The sequence below is a fragment of the Olea europaea genome, chromosome 15 (genome assembly GCF_002742605.1).
Source record: "Olea europaea var. sylvestris chromosome 15, O_europaea_v1, whole genome shotgun sequence".
Lineage (NCBI taxonomy): Eukaryota > Viridiplantae > Streptophyta > Magnoliopsida > Lamiales > Oleaceae > Olea > Olea europaea.
Genome location: NC_036251.1, coordinates 12,722,246 through 12,730,436, shown reverse-complemented (window position 1 = coordinate 12,730,436; position 8,191 = coordinate 12,722,246).

The window sequence follows — 8,191 nt, the reverse complement described above, 5'->3', positions numbered from 1 at the left end:
TATATATATATATACATATAACAAGAATCTAAAATTCAAAAATTCAACCCCCCGGGGCCCTTCCTGGTGCCTTTTGACTTATTGTCCATTAAAATTTCTGGTCAAGCAATTTCTTTCTTCGTTCTTTCTTAACGCTTGTTTGAGCTCCATTATAAATAGATTTTGGTGAAAATTTTATTTTATAATATTGAATTTTGAAGAATGAGTGGTTAAAAAAAAAAAAAGAATAGGAAAACTCTTGCATTTATGTATAATATTATTTTATTAAAAAATGTGTAAGAAGATAGAGGAAAATGTATTTTGGGATTAATGAAGCCCAAAGGGATTAGTACCTAATTTCATTAACTATATTCCAAATTCCATCCTTACATATGTCATTCATCCCTAAATTTTCATTCCTTATTATAATCTTAATAATCATATTCTAAAATTTGGAATACTGCATACTCCTTAATCGTAAATTCTTCCTTAAAGCCTAACCTCATTTAACTGTATTCTGAAATCCATCCTTATATTTGTCATTCATAACTAAAAATTTCATTCTTTCTTAAACCCTAATTCTATTGACCATTTTACCCATAAACTTATTGTTTACCAATAAATTCTCCATTATTCGTTGACCATAGTCATATTAACCCTATTTCGAGTTTCGAAGACATAACACCGTTAAAATCTCCATTCTTTATTAAACCTAATCTTATTAACTATATTGCAAGTTAAGAAGATGATACATACTTAAAATTTTCGTTCTTTCTTAAATCTTAATCATATTAGCTTGATTTTAATTTTTAAAGACTATGCATCCCTATATTTTCCTTTCTTTATTAGACCCTCAACTTGTAATTAGTTCTATTCTACAAGATTCACAAATTAAAAATAAAAGGCAATAACAATCTTCACAATATATATCTATACATCAAATGCACTATGCGTTGCTTGACACAGCTATTTATAAAATGAAAATTAATAGATTTTAATAAATAGTAATGAAATATTCATAAAAAAAAATTAATTGTTAACTTTGACCATAAACTTTTAACAAATTTTTGAGCTTTCTCAAACAAGCAACAATAGAAGATCAGACCAATCTCGACTGCATAAATCCGTCAACATACTCATGGGCCAATCATGTATGGAGCTCAAGCCTAACAATTATGGGCCAAATACCCTACCCATTTCGTATAGCTTTTGTTTTTGCTTGCTGTAAAAGAGTTTTAAAAGGAAATTACTTTAATTTTTATTTGAAAACTAATTTTTAAAAGAACTTTCTATTTTATAAGTATTTTTAGAAAAAGCCACGTTAGACCAACTTTCTATAAAAGCTCTTCTAATCACCAAAATCTCTTTTATAAAATTAGTGCCTTTAAAATCCTGTCAAGCATAAAATTAGTGCCTTTAATATCCAGGTTTGAAATCAGTCCTTGTTATCACTCTCCGCAGTATCAAAAACGCGTAACGCAAGTCATACACACATCAAAGGGTCCGTCAAAAGCATTAAACAATTGTTCCTAGAAGCTTTCAAAGAAGATGCAACCTAAGCAAACAAAAATAAAAATTTTTAAATATTCTAATAAGTAATTTATATTTAACACTTAATTTTACTAATCACACAAAATATTTATTATTTTTTTCTATCTTTTATTTTAAATAGTTTTTCTCTAGATTATTATATTATTTTTTACATTAAAAATTGAAATACTTTGAATGCATTTAATTATAGAAAGTGAAATTTGAAGGGCTAAACACTCTCCAAATTAAAATATTAATTTAAAGAGTAATTAAATAGTCTCTTAGAGCATGATTTTAAAAAGCCAACTCTTAAAATCATGCTCCGAGAGATTTTTTTAAGTTGGTGGATATGTTGGTGCAAAAAAATTACTGTGGACGATGAAAATATCTTGTGGTCCAAATGAGGAGAAATACGACCAAATTTCTTTTTAGAGATGCTCTTGACAATACAAAATTCTTGTCAATTTTTGATTTTTTTGATTTTTTTTTATTATTTTTTGAAAATGTGAAAGAAGGTTGGTAGATATTACTGTTCAATGTTTATCCCAAATTAGCTGCCTTCGCTACTTCCACTTCCACGTCCAACTTCACCATCGCCACTGTTGTATCCACCACCGTGACACGTCACCATATGAGCAATATCCACCAACAGCAGGCAGGGATGTTAAATTTAACGATAATCATGATAAAGAACAAGAATCACAAAAATAATTAATAGTTCAAATTCATACATATGGAAGATATTATGGATACGGATATGGATATTAGCAGTTAGATCTTCTTCTCCTTACTCTTCACAAAATATTAACTGCCAATAGGACAAACCAATAAAACAATACGAAGAGAACAGCCTTTATATAGAAATTTATCGAACCGTCTCATTTACAAAAGTTTTATTTTGTCTATACATAAAACACAAACGTTCTTTAGCACATTATATGCACACAAAAAAATAATAATAATAAATAAAATAAAATAAAAAATTATATCATCTACTCATCTACGAGATGAGGGAATAATATAGGGAACAGCAAATTACAACTAAATATAGCAACTGAAACACTAAATAAATAACGTTGGATAATCGCAATCTTGAATCGGATAACGAGATATGTGCTGCGCAAAACAGATATAAAATTTAATAATTTTACAAATGCTGGGAAAATTCTATTATAAAACAATATGATTGTTAAAAGGAAATCATTTAACACAGTTTATGATCTTTGAATATGAAAGACTACATAGCTATCAAATAGAACAATATCGGAGTATATTTGCAGAAATTTAGAGGAAAACAACATTAGCAATATGAAATTTTTTACATACATGTTAAGGGGAAGTCTGGCTACGGAGATTACAAATTTACTGTCAACAAATTAACCAACATGTCAAATTTTTTCCATTACCCTTATTGAGTCTATTGTTATAAACTTGCCTGTTCAATTTATTCTCCCGTAATTCTGAGCAAAACTTTTGTGCAACTTCTCTACTTCATTTTCATTGTCGTGTGGATTCTGCTTACTGACACATATCTTGAAGAATCAACAAGAGTCATTAATTACTGATGAATAAACTTAACTATAACATTAGGAAAATAGATTGTACCTTTCAAGTTGTAGTTGAAGTTCAAGACATGTTGTCTCCAACTTAATTGAGGTACAGAAAATGCCTGATTAAATGAAATGATATGGAATAAAAGAAAAAGGTTCCAAGAAATTTAAATCTCATAATGGGTACTCTTTCTCATATGATAGTAAACAACGAAGAGTGGAGGTTATTTGAGAACTAGAATATGCATTTTTCATCTGGGTTCTGTTGGTATCAGGATCTAGTTTAAAATTGTATTTTCAGAAATAAAACATATTAAAATTGCAGTAACTTAAAAAGAATCAAGAACACGAGGAATTTTTCACCACAAAAGGTCCGGATGTTCAGTCTTACGACCTACTCACCCGTTGAGCATTCACAAGTGGATAAAACTCTAGATCCACTAAGAAATCACCAAGAAAAGTTACAATATGTACGAAGAAATCAGAGATTTCTTCGATGTTTCCTCTAGCCTCAACACACAGTACAAAACCACACCAAATCACTAAGAACCTTTCTCACAGTATACATCAAGTGTAGAATCTCAAAATCACTCAGATTTTCAAATCAAGAAACTCACAAAGAATATACAGTGTGCTTAGAGAGGAAGTGGAGAGAAAACCCTAAAACACAAAGTTCAACCGTCTCTAAAATGAATGGCCAAACACTACTTTAAGCAATCAGTCAAAGAGCCACAGATCAACGGTTGGAAGATGGCCAAGTGTACAGCCTGATCAAGAATCAATTAATTGAAGAGGCGCGTTTAAAAGGATCACGTTTTCTTCACCCGGGTTGAACAATTATCCACACTCAGCAACATAGGCCCATATATTATGGACCATGAATATGAGGCAGCCCAAATACTTAACAATCTCCACCTTACTGAACTATTTTTGGTAATTTCTAGGGTCTCGATATCAACTTATTTCATTTGCTCTTATTTACCTGTAAAAACAAAAAAGGAGAAAGTTAGTACATATTTAAAACAGTACAGCTTGATTTTTCTAAACACACTACCTTTCAAGTGATGTTTAGAATCTTCAAGCAGTTTTTAAACTTAGTTAAAGGCAGTAATTTGGTTCCTAAATCAGAGGGATTAAATTCTGTTGGAATTTTTACTAAACTATTAGACCCTTTTCAACCATGTTTCTCACAAAGTGAAACTTAATGTCAACATGTTTTGTTTGATCATGATACATAAGATTTTGGTTGAGATGAATAGCACTCTGATTGTCAGTATAAATTCTAATAGAATTATTTATGAATCCAATTTCATTTAATAACCCTCTCAACCAAAGACCCTCTTTAACAGCATCACAGGCAATTATATATTCTGCCTCCGTGGATGACAAAGCAACTAACTTTTGCAACTGAGATTTCCAACTAATGCACCCATCACACAAAGTGTAAACATATGATGAAGTGGACCTTCTCTTATCTAAGTCTCCAGCAAAATCAGAGTCACTGTATCCTTTAAGAATTATGCCTTCTTTGCTATTCTTAAACAGCAAGCCTATATCTAATGAGCCTTTCAAGTATTTTAGAATCCATTTCATAGCCAGCCAATGAGTCTCACCAGGGTTAGCCATAAATCTACTTAGTATACTTATATCATGAGCTAGGTTTGGTCTAGTACAAACCATGAGATACATTATGGACCCCAAAGTGTTTGCATATGGTACATTTTCCATTCTTTTAAATTCTTCAACAATTTTTGGTGACTGTTCATTGGACAGCTTAAAATAATTTGCAACAAGTAAAGAAGCAGGTTTACAATCAGTCATAGAAAAATTTTCAAGTATTTTCTTCACATAAGCACACTGTTTTAAGCATAAGGTGCAATCTTTCCTATTCCTTTCTATTTCCATTCTAAGAATCTTCTTAACTTGTCCTAGATCGTTCATTTCAAATTCAAATTTTAATTTTACTTCAATAAGACCAATTTCAGATCTATTTGGGCAAGCAACAAATCATCAACATATAAAAGTAAATAAATGGTTTCAGGTCCACCTAACCCTTTGAAAAAGAAACAGGAATCATAATTATTTTTGACAAAACCCAAGGTTTGAATATATGAATTAAACTTCTTATACCATTGCCTGAGAGTCTGCTTCAAGCCATAAAGTGATTTTCTTAATAGGCAGACTTTTTCAGTTTTAGTTTTTTCTTCAAAACCTTTAGGTTGATTCATGTAAATGGTCTCATAAAGGTCCCCATTTAAGAAGGTAATCTTTACATCTAGCTGATCAAGTTCCCAATTAAAATGGGCAGTTAAGGCAAGCAAAATTCTTATAGTTGTGTATTTAGTAACAGGTGAAAAATTTTTGTAATAGTCCACTCCTTCCTTTTGGGTAAACCCTTTAGCAACCAACCTAACTTTGGATCTTTTATCTCCAATACTAGAGTCCCCTTCTTTTATCTTGAAGATCCATTTACAATCCACAACTTTCTAATTTTTAGGTTTATTCACTAAGATCCAAGTCCCATTTTTAATCAATGATTCCATTTCTTCACTCATGGCTTATTTCCAAAACTTAGATTCAGAACAAGTTACAGCTTCTTCAAAGGTAGAATGTTCAGAATTTATAGAGATAAGAGCAGAGAAACATGTAACAAATTCATCCTTTCTGATCCTAGAAGATAGAAACCTATTCCTCTTATCTCTATCTCTAGTTAATTGGTAATCAGCTAGGGATTTCATCTTTAGGTTCACTTAGACCCTGATTAATATCTAATTACGTGGTCTCCACCTCAATTAAGTCATTCTGATAATTTGATTCAACTATTTGATTTTCAAGAATAGCCTCCTTCATAGGTATAGGTTCAGTAGATTCTATTCCAGATGATGATGTCTTACAGGATAATTATTTTCATTGAAGATGACATTTCTAGATGATGACCCTATAACCTTTTTGGCATTTAACCCAAAGTCTATACCCTTTAGTTTCCTCCCCATACCCCAAGAAGACACACTTCAAGGATTTTGGTTCAAGTTTATCTTCATCTTGATGGGAGTATGCAGTACAGCCAAAAACTTTATGTCCATTATAATCAGGTATAGAGTTTGACCACAAATTTTCCGGGACTTGAAAGTCAATAGCACATGAGGGACTTCTATTTATAAGATATGTTGCTGTTTTCAGGGTCTCACCCCAAAAGAACTTTGGAAGTCCAGAACTATGTAACATACACCTGACCTTCCCCAATAAGGTTCTATTCATTCTTTTAGCAACTCCATTCTGCTGATGGTGTATGTTACGGTTCTGTGCCTTAGAATTCCAAATTCCTTACAAAAGGAATCAAAATCCAAATTACAGAATTCAAGGCCATTATCAATCTTAATGTTTTGATTTTCTTATTGGTTTGGTTTTCAATCATTAATTTTCATTGTTTGAAATTTTGAAAAGTATCAGACTTGTGTTTTAAAAGAGAAGTCCATATTTTTCTCGAAAAATCATCTATAATGAGTAGGTAAAATCTGAATCCACTGAGAGTATTTACAAATGCTGGACCCCAAAGGTCAGCATGTAAATATTCTAAAATAACAGTAGATTTGTGGGTTCCAGATTTAAAAGGTAATTTGTTTCGTTTTCCAATTATGCAATCCTCACAAAAATTTAGCTTTTCAATATTATCTTTTCCAAAACATCCCATTTTATTTAAAATTGTCCCTTTTCAGACATGTGCCCAAGTCTTTTATGCCATATTAATGACTTATCAAAGGATGAATTAATAGCTGGAGAGTCATAACCTACTAAAGGTTCAACTTGAAGAGTATAGATGCCATTTATTTTAGGAGATGATATGACTTCTTTATTGTTTAGGATCAATCTTATAAAGTTTTTATGAATCCTAATGTCATACTTCTCATCCAATTCTCCTAAAGAAATCAAATTTCTTTTTAGTTTAGGTACATATCTGACTTTATCAAGTTCAAGTATATAGTTGTTGCTTAACAGAAGATTCAAATTTTCAATTCCCCTTATCTGACAACTCATGTCATTTCCCATTTGAACTTTTCCTCCACTAAGATCAACAAGTTCAATAAATCAATCTTTAATGGGGCACATATGGAAAGTGCAACAAGAATCTAGCACCCATTCTTTTGGGTCTCTATTGGGGGTATTAACAAGAACAACTCCTTGAATATCAGGTTCATTCTTGCAGACAGCAGCTGCAGAACCATCAGTATTTTGTGCGTTCTTCAAATTAGAAATTTTCTTAAAATAGTCTTTTATCAATTGTCCTGTTTTCCCATAGTAGGAACACTTTCTGACTTGGTTCTTGTATTTTGCTTGGTTCATGTTTTTATCTCTGAATTTAGGGTTCTGATATTTTCCTTTCTTGTGAGAGTTAAAGTTACACGGATTATTTTTCTTGTTTTGATTTAGTTTTTCCTTTATGTGTAACCTTTCACTATACTTGCAATCTTTCAAATCAATTTTAAGTTCAAGTTCCCTATTTCTTAGGGCAAAGGTTACTAGATTAACTGTGAGTTCTTGTCCTCCATACTCCTAGGCATTTCTAATTTCCCTATATCTGTCACTTAGAGAGTTCAGTAAGGCAACAACTTGTTGGCCTTCAGATGATTCTTCATCTCAACTAGTTTTGTGAATCTATCAATGTTCTCTTCTAGGACAGAGGAAGAATCAAATCTAAAATTATAAAACTGCCTCAAAAGATAACATTTGTTAGGTACGGATTTAGTTAGATAAAAGGTTTCCAATTTAGTCCATAAAGCCTCGGCAGAAGTTGTTTCACCTACTTTCCTAATTACACTGTCAGAAAGATGAAGGAAAATAGAACTCCGGGCAATATCATCTAACTCTCTTATCCTATAAGCACTAGTTTCAGCAGGCCAATTATCATCAAGTGCAGCACTACATCTCCGTTGTAACGACAGAGCTCTCATTTTCTGGCACCAGAGACTAAAGTCTCCAGTACCATTCTAGGTTTCAATTTCAAGTTTATATGCAGTAGACATTGTGATAAATGCAATAACAAGATCATAGAAATTGAAAGTAAAAATGCAATTGCCAATTTTGAAATGGTTTAAGGGGTGGTAACGCTTAATTCCAATACTCCATCATATTCC